The 13,294-nt window shown below is 44.9% G+C and overlaps 1 long non-coding RNA gene across 1 annotated transcript; it reads left to right on the top strand.

Moving 5' to 3' along the window:
• Nucleotides 1–1,381: 1,381 nt before the first annotated feature.
• On the top strand, nucleotides 1,382–3,606 carry LOC149872145 (uncharacterized). Its single transcript, XR_016440588.1, has 3 exons — nucleotides 1,382–1,432; nucleotides 2,759–2,932; nucleotides 3,476–3,606. It is a non-coding gene; the product is annotated as an uncharacterized LOC149872145 (long non-coding RNA).
• Nucleotides 3,607–13,294: the final 9,688 nt, after the last annotated feature.

Genomic DNA, 13,294 nt, shown 5'->3' with positions numbered 1-13,294 from the left:
GCGTACCCCAGCAGCAGGCAGCTTCCAGAGTCAGGGAGCAATCTGCCGCCCCCTGTTAGCCAGCAGACAGGGAGCATATTTGCATCTACACAAGTGCTACTGCACCATTACTAATTGCAAGTAAATTTTCTACTTTCATTTGCAGATAGCATATTTACTTGCAATTAGAAAGGTTTGCTGCACAGTAAGCATGTGCACGTGCAGACGCACATGCTTACTGCACAGTAAACTATGCTGCTTCACAGTAAAGCGTCTCGTGTAGACGTGCTCACAGAGTTACATGTCTAAGACATATGTAAAGATTATTATGTAGGAAGACTATGGGGTCAAATAAAAAATGAGAAGGAAGCGAAGGTGATAATATCGATGTCGTTAGGATCTGACTATGATATACAGGTACAGCATTGCCTCAGTGGACAGAATAAGCAGCGCTTATCTTAGTATCATGGATCTATGGCACGATAACCAATGCGAGTTCTCCGTCAGATCCAGCATATGGAGCATGTGCTGTTGGCACAGGAGAATAGCCTGCTCTTGCTGTCAAATTCTGAATGATAACCATGAAGTACGCTTGGCTATGGATATCTCGCAGTAACAGCTTTCATTCAAGAAGTTCCAGGAACTCTGTGGACATGCCTAAATGGTGATAACTTGTCTCCATGAACAGTAGGCAACTGTTGTTATTCTCCATCATACAAGTGAGGACACTGAGTCATAGGCAGTCTTGATTCACCCTAAGAGGGTATTTATGTCTTAAGGCATGACAGGTATTCTTCTGGAGATCTCCTTGAGGACAGCTGTGTGTCAATCTCCGCTGGGTGTTAGCCAACTATTTTATGACCCTGACAGCAATAACTGTTAATCCGGAACAAACCCCATATAGCAGCCAGTAGCAGGTGCTTTAAATGTTTGTTTGTTTGCTCTTAAAGAGCATATTAGTCAGGTTCTGTAACCCTGAAAGCTCAACCTGCTGTTTTCTCAGTGGGTCCTTCATGTTTCTGCATTTGCTTCTGTTGCAACTTAATGCTATTTCCATCATTATCTTGCTAACAGATCTTAGTTAGAGGGAGAGAAAAGTAAGATCTTTCACCCATATGTTTATCTTACTAATGGGAATTAGCCAAATGGAAAATGAGCAAAAGCAACATTCATTTACCATGAAAAAGCAGGCTGGAAAGTGTCAGGGAGATGCAATGAATGAACGTCTCTTGCTAATGGCTGACTGGTCTTGTTATTAATACAGATATAATGATGTTAAGCTTCTCTATTAAGTCAGCAGGTCTAAGCTATTGGTTACACTTCATTTATTAGAAATAGACTTATTTTTCAATTATATCTTAATTTGCAGTGTCTTTTAAATGCCTGGAGAATATAAAAAGCTGAAGAACATACCAATGAGGATGCTACAGTGTTTCATCAACATAAACATTCAGTAAGAGAAGGAAAGACCTGCGTTTCACATTTGTTCATTGTTTTCAAGGAAATTGTGATGATTCTTCTCCTTTTTCTGAAAAAGAAATAACTATATCCATAGAGATTATAAATAAATCAAATCTAAACTGAGATCATGTCTGAAACTGAAAAATTCCCACTAAGTCAGGATGTTCAGATTTACGAACAGAGGGATCTCCAACTCAGAACCCAGCTCGAGTCAGGCAGTGTTGAACAATGCAGGCCTGGGTGGCAGCTGACTGAGCGGGTGTGCCAGGAGGGGCAGGGGGAGAGGGATGCAGCCTTCACTCTTTCCTTGCGTCTCCTCTTGCTCACTGCAACATTTGGTATGCTTTCTGACCTGGCACACTTCTCTAGCTCTCTGGGATACAGTAATGCCAGAGATCCACTTAAGTGGCCTGGTCATGAATGGTATTATATGCTGCATCTGCTGAAGGGATGCAGAAGCTGTCTCATGCCCATTGAGTGACTAGGCAGTCTATGAGGTACAGCGTCTCCTCAGACACCATGATCCCAGTAGAGTGGGAGCCAGTTTCTCCTTAGCTCTCAGCGTCCTTATTTTCAAACATTCAAGTTAAGGATATGCCTAGGTGATGAGACATAGGGGCTAATTAATGTTTTATTACCATATTTGGAAATCTAGTGTAATGGAGACGGTTAATGGTTGCAGAGCAAGGAGGAGGAAGCACAGAGAGTTCAAGCTGAAACCAGGGAAGACTAACGTAATGGGGGTTTGCAGAAGGATTTCACTCAACTTGCCAGCACGCTAATCTTCCCACCGATTGGGGCACCAGACCATACACAAAGCCTCTTGGACATACAGATTATTAGAGCATCAAGGAAAGCTTTCCTCTGTCTGGCTAGTCTGGAAACTGGCCACAGTAAAAAATGAATACCCTCCCTTTTTACACTAATTCATGTTTCTTCATGAAAATAGGGCTATGCAAACTAAATTAAATTCAGCCTAATGCAGACAGCTAGAGCAAGTCTTATGTATCACCTCAACTTCCAAAATAAGGCCTAAATAGGGTGGAAATTTAGTTTAAACTGGAATTAGGCATCTTAATTCCACAGAGAATCTGGGCTCTCCCTTTCCTTTTCGGTAAGGATACAAGCACCACAGGCTAGGTATTTATTACCTCCCTCTTCGGCTGCCACCCATTCCCTCCATTTGAAGTTTAATGTAACACTCAGAAACTGAGCAGAAAGAATGGAGCAAACAGTAGCATAGCATAGCATAGCATAGCATAGCATACTGACAAAGGCAGATCCTCCACAAATTCTGTTATCTCCCCATTTCTTCCAGACTGAATTCAAGATCTTAGGCCTAGAATTTAAGGCCCTTGGCAATCAGGATCTTGGTGACAGCTGCACTCTACATGATGATGCAGCTGATGAGTCAGCAGGAAATTATTTTCAGGAGCAGGAGGTGAAGTGCTTTCAGCTGTGGGACACTAAGCTGCTTGCCATAAGAAACCAGGTTGGTCTTTTTTTTTTTTTTTTTTTTTTTTTTTTTTAAATAAAGGCTTCCATCCCAAATAGATTCCTTCCTTAAAAGAGGAATGTGGTCAGTACTTGCATATGAAATTATTGGCCCCTTAGAAGTCATTCTGACAACACTGTTGCTGGTGAGTAACTTCACAGTGTAAGCAAGTACATCCAAGTAAAATAGACACAAGAAAGTAGGTTAACATAAGAAATATGGAATTCTGTAAGCTAAGCTAAGACATGCTAATGGTGTGACAGTTGTAATAGAATAGGACAGGGTAATGTACAACCATTTTCCAGTCCTTTCTAGAGCAGTGTTACTACTTGGCTTCAGTCACGAGTAATGTCAATTTGTGATATCTAACCCGTCTGCTCCCCAGAGCCAAGAACAAACTTAACACATGTTAGGAGGCTGTTGAGACTGCAACACCAATGGGTGTTCCAGGTCACCAGGTTGTTGTTATGATTACTACAATTCAGCTTTACTGCTATGTTAATGCACCTTTTGTATATTTTCTTCTTTTCTTACTGTCAGTATGTCTTAAACATGACACTTCCCCATCTTCTTTGAAGAGAGGTAGCAGCAACAACATCGCTAGAACTGGAGCAGTAGCATCTTCCTGCATAGACCCGGCCACGACTACCCCAAATTCCCACTCGCTTTGCTTCTGGCTAGGAGCTGCACTTGTGAAAGGAACAAGTTAGAAAGCACGTATCAAACTGAAGGAAAGAGAACCTGCTGGTGACTTACGTGTGGGCTGAAGCTCTGCAGTGCAGGCCATTCTTGCAAAATTTTGATCCCTGTAATGCTGACTAGTGCAGAGAGACCTGTGGGTCTGTTGTACAGAGTAAGTGATAGTCAGGCAAGTGAGAGCTGCCTTGGGCCCTTCTAATTTGTACACCCAGGGTTTAATGTAACCTACAAAGGAGGAAGTGTTTAGCCTGCTCTTTTGAAGCTCAGCTTTCATATTTTTCTGGTCTTCTGGACTCCTTCCATGCATAGGAGCACACATTACAAGTTCCTCCAACCTCTAAGAGGAAAACTACTGACATTGCATCTTTGCAATGCTTTCTCGTTATGCACATCACAGTGACTCTTTCAAATGCCAAGTGTGAGGGGCCAGGCTGTCTTTGGGGAGCTCTGGAGGAAGACTCAGGGACAGCAGAAGCAGAGTTGCTGGGCCTGACATTGATGCCCAGGGACTCTCTAGCAAAGCAGGGGTAAGGACACAGATTTACCTGGTCCTAGTCTAGTCCCAGCCTTAACCAAAATCTCAGACTGGTAATCTGGTTTTTGTTTTGCATTTATCCCCTTCCTTTGACCCTTGTGTCTTAGTGTTGTACAAAATATAATTATATAAAGAGGAAAGTGTTTACATTTGAGGCATGACTTGGAGATACTGTTGGATGAGCCACTAGTTTAAACATGAAGGAGTTCAATTTGCACATGCTTGATAGTTTGTGTGACAAGGGGTTATTCTGTGTATATGTTCATTCTCAATAGGAATGAATTGGTAGCATTAACAATTCCGGGGAACATAACCACAAGTTTTAGTTAGGTGTTTGCTAGACCAGACTAATGCAGAATAGGTTATTTTACTAGTTCTTTATGTCTCTGTCTCTGTTGCTGCAATAAAGTGACTCAGCAGTACACAGCATGGCAGCATAAGACTGAGTGCCCTTGTCATGCTTGGAGATCAGTCCTTTAATGCGTGTCCATATTTCCTCATTTCTTCATCTTGATATATATGACTTGCACATTACTGTGGAGATGAATGATGCTCTTCCTTGCATGCATCTCTGTGGGAGTTCTTCTGGCAACAAACCTGGCCAGAGTCAGTACTGTATAGATCAGCAAACTAATCTTTCAGTGTATTAGTTGGGGGGGGGAAAGACAGCCCACTCCAACTCTGTCATTCTCAAGGTAAAATGCTGCTAAGAACAGTCAGTGGCATTTAACCTCTCTGATTTGTTCTGAATGTAAAAAATACCTATATTCATAACCTTTCCTTCTTAGAACTAAGATTGTCTTTAAAATGCACTTGATTTGCATGTGCTCAATCCACAGAGCTGAGCATCCCTCGCAAGTAGGACTTGAAAGAGTTAAAGTTCATGTATGGAGACTTGATCTGGGACCAGGAACTTACCCTGCAAAAACTGAAAATCTGGGATCGATGTATTCAGTGTCAAAAAGAATAGGCGAGCCTAAATGGGTGGCCAGGATTGTTTTGTGGCTGTGGCTATGATTACAGCTATGGCCTTGGCCTGTGACTCCTGGAAGTCCTGTTGGGGGTGGGGACTGAGACATGGATCCATCCTGAGACATGGATTAGAAAGAAATGCAAGAGTCAAGAGGCTGGGGAGCAAGCAAGCAGGTAGTGGTATTGTGCTGTAGCATAATGAGGAGGTGGGAGGGAGGGCTGGCTTCTGATCACTATAGCCAAGCTCTCTCTTTTTAATCAATGCTTGTCTAATACAAGGCTGTCAGAGTTGCAGCCTGTGGGCCAAATCCAGCCTACAGTACCATATCATCCAGCCCACAGGGCTCCTCAAGGGACAGGGCAAGTAGGGGTGGGACCTGCTGCTGAATTCCAGCATACAAAGCTTTGCAAGAGAAGTATACTGGCAATGGAGGGCCCAGCAATGGCTGCATTAATCGCCTTGGCTCCGGACCTACAGTGAGTAACGTTACTACCACGCATCATACTACCAGAGGTGGGTCCAGATCCAGCACATGAGGAGCCCTGTGGTCTGGATCCAGCCCAGGGGTGGAGAGAGTTTGACACCTGTGCTGGCCTAATGTAAAATGTCTCAACAGTCCAGGCAGCAAGCCTGAGTGTGAGTCTCTGTCCCCATGGTTTGAGCTCTCATGTGGGATTGGGGAGTTCTGGGCTCCAGGCCCTGCTACCAGTATTTTATCCATGTGGATTAAATAGTCATTGAACAGAATACACAAAAAACATTGGGATCAGGCCTCCCTCCCAGATACTGCCCACCTTGCTGTACCCCCAAACCTAGCTTCCACTTGCCTGTTCTTCTTTTGCCCCTATGACTTGTTTTCCTTGCCAGCAAATGGCCTAGCTTTAACAGGGAAGATGAAGGGCATATGCAGGCTGCCTATCCCATGCTGAGGAGGTTTAGGCACTGGGAGATGTGAGTTCAACTCTTCCTGAATCTGAGGTGTGCCAAGAGCGCATGTATCTTATGTTGTGGGCAAAAGCCTTAACCACAAAGCTATTGGACCAAACATGAGTGACACTACCACAACAGGTCTCCCCCATCCCCTTCCTTTACAGAGAAGTCAGTGCTGCTTTCTGTCCATCTGGTGCACTGGTAGATGCCTACTATGAATGAATGGGACTCCAGCATGGTGTTTCCCCTCTTAACAAGTCAGATCAAGCTGGATTTCAATGTGACACAAGCACGTTAGCCTGCCGGATATCTATCCACTGAGAGAATGGTAAAGACGTGCATTTCCCCGGATGGAATACCATCAGCCTCAGGAGGTGTATAATGCTGCCCATTGCCAAAATAGAAAAGCTGAGTGTCCTCCTGGGCACCGCAGGATTGGTCTCTAATGTCCATTAGGCTACCTATAGCAAGAATGGGAGACCTAGGCATCTTAGAGGTAGCATAGGATCAGTCTTCTGATACGCACATCAATTTGAGGTGGTCAGCAACTGAGTCTTAGTTGCTGTACAGGTTAAATTGGACCTGAGTCTGTACAACCTTTAAAGCATGCCTTACCCTTGCTCTCTGCCCAGGGGTGAGTTTCAGCCACTGTAAGCATTTGAAATCTGAATACTGCAACTGGCCTAATGGTCTGAAATAGTGCAACCTAATAGTGCAACCTCACCTAATGGTCTGAAACCAGCCCTGCCTAACTTTTCCTCTGGAGTTTTGAAACCTATATCTGGGAGACAGCGATCATCGCTTGCTGGAATTCACCATCCAGCGTAAGGTGGCAAAGGGCTGCAGCAAGGCAACAGCCCTAGACTTTAGGAGGGCTGACTTCACCAAGCTAAGGAGGATCGTTGAGGAAGTGCTGAGGACCCAGAGGGGAAGGGAATCGGATGTCAAAGGTGAGTGGTTGCTCCTTAAGGAGACGATCCTCCATGCCCAAAGGGAGGTAATCCCAACAAGGGTCAAAGGGAGCAGGAGGGCACATAAACCCCCATGGCTCACTAAGAGCATCCGGGAATGTCTCCTTGCTAAAAGGGAGGCATATACCCAATGGAGAGATGGGGTCATCGCCAAGAAGGACTATGTTACAGTCGCCCGAGGATGTAGGGGGGCAGTCAGGAGGGCCAAGGCAGAGTTGGAGATAGGACTAGCTTCCCGGATTAAGGACAATAAGAAGTCCTTCTTCAAATACATAGGGGGTAAAAAGAGGGTCCTGGGTAATGTGGGGCCCCTGCAGGACACGATGGGCAACTTAGTCATCACGCCAGATGACAAAGCTAACATATTTAACGATTTCTTTGCCTCTGTCTTCCTAAGTAGGGACCAGTTCAGCCACCTCCCTGCTGGGCTCCCCTCGGGCCCCGAGAGAGACACGCCTGGGCCAAGGGTTAGCGAGGAGTTAGTTAGGGTACTTCTGGAGAGGCTGGACGTGTTCAAGTCCGCTGGTCCGGACGATCTTCACCCTAGGGTTCTACAGGAACTGGCCGAGGTCATTGCGGGACCCCTGGCGCGGCTCTATGAGCACTCGTGGTGCTCTGGCGAGGTGCCGGAGGACTGGAAGAGGGCCAATGTGGTCCCTATCTTCAAAAAGGGAAAAAAAGAGGACCCGGGAAATTACAGGCCAGTTAGTCTGACCTCAATCCCGGGTAAGCTCTTTGAAAAAATTATCCTGGCACACATCCAGGAGGGCCTTGCGGGGGAATGCATGCTCAGGGGCAACCAACATGGGTTCATCAGTGGCAGGTCTTGTCAGACCAACCTGGTGGCCTTTTACGATCAGGTCACCAAATCATTAGACGCAGGGGTTGCTGTGGATGTAGTCTTTTTGGACTTCCGGAAGGCTTTCGACACTGTCTCTCACCCTGTCCTCATCAAAAAGCTGGGAGACTGTGGTGTCGATGCCCACACGGTCAAATGGGTCGCCAACTGGTTGGAGGGCCGCACCCAGAGGGTGGTAGTGGATGGGTTCTTCTCGACCTGGAAGGACGTGGGCAGTGGGGTTCCGCAGGGCTCGGTCCTCGGGCCCGCACTGTTCAACATCTTCATCAGTGACTTGGATGAGGGGGTAGAAAGCACCCTGTTCAAGTTTGCTGATGACACTAAGATGTGGGGGGATGTGGGTGCACTAGAAGGGTGCAATAGGCTACAAGCTGACCTTGACAGGTTGCAACGGTGGGCGGATGAGAATAGGATGGGGTTTAACACTGATAAGTGCAAGGTGTTGCACATGGGGAGGAAGAACCGGCACCACACTTACAGGTTGGGGAACTCCCCTCTTGCCAGCACGGAGACGGAAAAGGATCTTGGAGTCGTCATTGACTCCACGATGAACATGGGCCGGCAGTGTGGGGAGGCAGTCAAGAAGGCCAATCGTACCCTGTCATGCATCCACAGATGCATCTCGAGCAGGTCCAGGGAGGTGATCCTCCCCCTCTATGCGGCACTGGTCAGGCCGCAGCTGGAGTACTGCGTCCAGTTCTGGGCGCCACACTTCAAGAGGGACGTGGACAATATGGAAATAGTTCAGAGGAGGGCCACTCGTATGATCGGGGTCAGCAGGGCAGGCCTTATGAGGAGAGGCTACGGGACCTGAACCTGTTTAGCCTCCACAAGAGAAGGTTAAGGGGGGACCTTGTGGCCTGCTACAAACTGGTCAGGGGGGATCAGCAGGTATTGGGGGAGTCCCTGTTCCCCCGTGCGCTGCCAGGAGTGACCAGGAATAACGGTCACAAACTGGCGGAGGGTAAGTTTAGATTAGATATTAGGAGGCGCTACTTCACAGTCAGGGCGGCTGGGGCCTGGAACCGGCTTCCAGGGGAAGTGGTGCAGGCTCCTAGCCTGGGGATTTTTAAAAGGAAGTTAGATGAGCACCTTGCCGGGGTCATCTGACTCCAGTGCTCTTTCCTGCCAAGGCAGGGGGTCGGACTAGATGATCTACCTAGGTCCCTTCTGACTCTAGCTACTATGAAACTATGAAACTATCTAGATTGTGAAACTTAAGCAAACTAGGCAGTCAGCAAGTTTCACCCTGACTGAGACAAAGGATCAAAAATGACTGTTCAGGCAGGGTAATTAATGGCAAGCATTAGTAGAGTTTTAAAATAAGATAAGGTGAAATTCAACTCCATGTAGGAGTTTATGCAGGCAATATGATGTGTGGGGGGGGGCACCTTTACATGTGCTCTGGGGTTGGGGGGCTAGTGCCTTAATTAGAATAGCCCCAAAAACAACTGCTCTAATTAAAGTGCCACAGCGTCTCATGTATCAGTGTCTTTGTGCTTCAAAATGGCAGCAGGGCACTTGAAGTAAAGCTCATTCAACAAACTTTAGTTCAAGCATCCCTACTGCCATTTTGAAGTGTGGGGACACTGATACATGAGACATGGGAGGCTGCTGGAGTGCAGTAATTACCGTGCTCCAGCAGACTCAATTAATTGAGTCTGCTCCAACGCGCTGCAATTACAGCGTATCAGAGCAGCCTTCCAGCATGGCTACAGGCACCTAATGATTTTGTTTTAATCACAGTGACAATTCCCCTTTTTAAAATGTGTATATCATATGGTAAAGAGCTCAAGATGAGCACGGTTTTGACCTTGCAGTGAAGATGTGAATGTACAAAAGCTAAACTATACTTTTCTATATATCTAGTAATAACAGGAAAAGATTTAAATTCCTATATGAAATCTCAAAACATTTGGATTCCCTTTCCTCATTATCTTCTGTACAGCTCATGACTGGTACTCTTCTTGGTAGTTTCATTAAACTAGCAGCAGGAACAAATTTTGCTATTAAATTCGATTAAAAAAAAAATAAAGGTCAGACTAGATGTTATTAGTAGTCCCTTTCGGAGTTAAAATATATGAAACCAGAGAAATGATCCTTTTTTGTTTGGTATAAAAGCCTATGCCATGCAATCATGATTTATTATTGTTCTTGTTGTTATTGATGATGCTGAAAGGAAAGAGTATGGGGCTGCAACAGGATAATTTTCTGATATGTGCAGTAAGTTGAGAATCCCAAGGGAAATTATAGTTCTACAGATGAGTTAAAGCAAGGCCTTGCAGATCTAACTGGGCACTGTGAAAACTTCAGCAAAGAAAGTTTCTTATATACAAGGCTGTTTCAGAAACTAGTAGTAAAATGCCTGACAAAATGGGAAACTACAGAGCAGTGGGGAGCACTGATTGTTGAACGCACCCACCATTTACGACTACGTTGAGAAGTGATATGGTCCAGTAAGTGATCATTGCACACAAAATTGTTTCATTTAGAAATTGCTGTTACTTTCTGAAATACCCTTCTACATACATATGAAACTGTCCCACATCATTTAAATACATTAATCCTCTTTTTTTTCCATGTGTGGTCTAATGTTATCATATTCTATAGAACAATAAGTAAATACATTATACTCTGGTTTCATTTACATTACTGTAAATACAAAATAAGCCACTGGCTTCAATGAAGATGCTCTAGATTTAATATGTGGTAAGACCAGAATTTGATCGTTGATGAACCAAAAAGCCTGCATAAGAATACCTGAGGCACATACAAGAGAAAATGACCCTTTGAAGGGCCATATCTTCATGTAATGTGTGCAAGAACACTGTCTGTGCACAGTAATAACTTTAAGCCATCTTTATTCTCCTCTCCTCTCAGGGCTATTCCATTCTGCTAATGTCCTAAGAGGCGGGGGCAGCTGCACATCTTTCAATCCATCCCTCCGTTGTTCCCAGCAGAAGAGAAGAACAGAGTGATATGTTGTTCTGATAGGTCTTTTCTTTTGTGCACTGAAACATATTTTACATAGCTTTAAGAAATAAGCTTCAATTGCTACTGCTAGTTGGAAATAATGGACCTGATTTTCAATGGGGCAACGCTCTTGCCTCTTGATGGGTGTATGCAGTTTTTTGAGCGCCATCACTTGCATGTCCAAGGAGTGGAAATTATCACATGCATAGATGTGTTTGAGATGGTTTTCGTGTATATACATTCTATTGCCAAAATACATAAGAAGTGTTTGTGTGCACTAGTGCAGGACTTTAGGGAAAGTCAGGCCCAGCACATGCCTCGTTATTATTTTAGACACATCAGGGTATCTCTCCCAGGCTCTGAGTGCCCTAACAATGACTCAAGACATAATTCAGTTGAAAACAGCAGATCAGCACCGAGTCCCCTTTCCCCTTGCCCACCCTTACAGCCAGTCCAGTTTCCCCAATTCTTAACCTTAATTTTCTGTACCTGTTTAAACTTAAGATCTATGACTGCTCTTACTTAATACCGATGGCATTTCCAAGCAGGGTAGGAGCAAGGTTCCGTGCCAGTTGCACATAGTCTTCTAGCTGGCTACCCCTGCTATTACTTAAGGGGTCAGTCAAGCTCTCCAGAGCCCTATAGTACATACTCAGCTCTGTGGTCTGATGACCTTCCATGTTCTAGTTACCAATGAACAAGTAATAGGGCCAAGATTATCTGGGATGTTTGCTGAGATGTTGGCAAAGTACATAATCACAGCTAACTAATATTTCTGTGACTGACATAAAGTTCTCAGTTGGCAGTTTGCTAATAAAGTAAAGGACCTAGGGGAGCATGGGATTAGCTGCCCCTCATAATTAACAGAGTCCTCAGTCCACAGTTGTCTCAAATAAGGCTGACCTACTGAAACACAAGAAGTATCTGTTATGCAATAGGGTTGTCACTTACCAAGGGATGAGGTCTAGCTCTCAGGCTCAAGTCAGCTGAAGTCCCATTGGAGACATCATCTTGTTCTGCTGAACATGCTTCTTGACACACCCACAGTCCCACTGCCCATCACCTGTTTGGAGTTATCATAAGAGAAAACTAGTGTGGGAGGGGAATCAGGCTATGCCTCTTGCCTGATTCTCCCTTATAAGTCAAGACCAAGTAGGAGAAGCTTGAGCAATTGATATGGCTCCAGTTCCATGCTTTGGTGATGACCAGTAGCAGTGAATCAGAGTATGATGGCCTGAGTCATCCTTTTTACAAGAGTTCACATGACGGCAGACTCGTTCCATTGTTGGAGGACTCAGTTTGGTGGGAACCGCTTCTGGCATGAACAGCGAAACCCCCTTCACTAACACCAAATTAATAATTTTAATTACCATCCAGCTGATTGACCAGGCCTAAGCAACATTGGGAATGTTTTCCATTTGTGCATCTACAAATGCCAGTGCATAGCACAGAGGGGCCCTGGGTTCATTTAGATTAAGGAACATCACAGGCCTCATTCTGATCTCATTCACAACAGTGTAGCTTCCCTAACTTCCACGCAGTTACTCCTTGCTTACCACATGGTAAATTAGAGGGAATCTGGCCAAGAGTTTTGCTTTAACTAAATCCTTGTATAAATACAAGAGATTTCAGGTTTACAAATTCTTTAGTGAGACATTTAAATTGCAACACCGAAAGTCACCCAGAAGTTGAAAAAAGTGAAAGCTTCATGTGCAGTACTGTTTCCTTGAGATTCCCCTCCAAGTATGGAATTTGTCATTAGCTGGAACTGGGAATGATTTTTTCCTTACATGGCTTGATACTGCTTATTTGGCATAGGAACTTGGGTTATTTGGCCAAATGTGTTATACACATCTTTCATTTCTTTGTAGCTTGCAGCAAGCTATAGGAAGAGCCAAACTATCAGTCTCTTCCACTTGTGTAATTATATCTTGAGAAGGGCCAGCCTATGAAGCACGGCTAATACAAGCTTCTGCAATTAATCTCTTCAGCCCTGCCACTTTGTGCCTGGAATTTTAGCTTTTGCAGAGTTTGCATTTTAAGGAAAGACTGGTAACAAAAGTGCATCTGATGGAGGGACTACCCGTGGTAATTTAAGTCCTCTCAGTCAATAAGCAACCAGTGTCTTAGCACGGTACTAGATGGCATTGTACTACTGTTAACAAGAATTTTTGTGGGTGATTTGTTCTGTTGGACCAACTGTGTAGTTGGGATAGACATAGAGAAGCGTTCAGGTATCCCAATGTCTTTCCTCAAGCTTCTGGGAGAACAGCAGACCACTGAAAGGGGGGATGCTTCTGCACACAGGCAAGTGAAGGCCCAGCAGGGTATAAAAGGAGACTCCCTAGGTGACCAGAGAGACCGTGAACAGGGGCTGCAAACAGGGTAAGCAGTTTGCAGGCAGTTGCTGGGGCAAGAG

Source organism: Crocodylus siamensis, chromosome 2 (genome assembly GCF_052110815.1).
Source record: "Crocodylus siamensis isolate JL-2025a chromosome 2, ASM5211081v1, whole genome shotgun sequence".
NCBI lineage: Eukaryota > Metazoa > Chordata > Crocodylia > Crocodylidae > Crocodylus > Crocodylus siamensis.
Note: the sequence above shows the minus strand (reverse complement) of the source record. Positions and strands in the feature narration are given on the sequence as shown.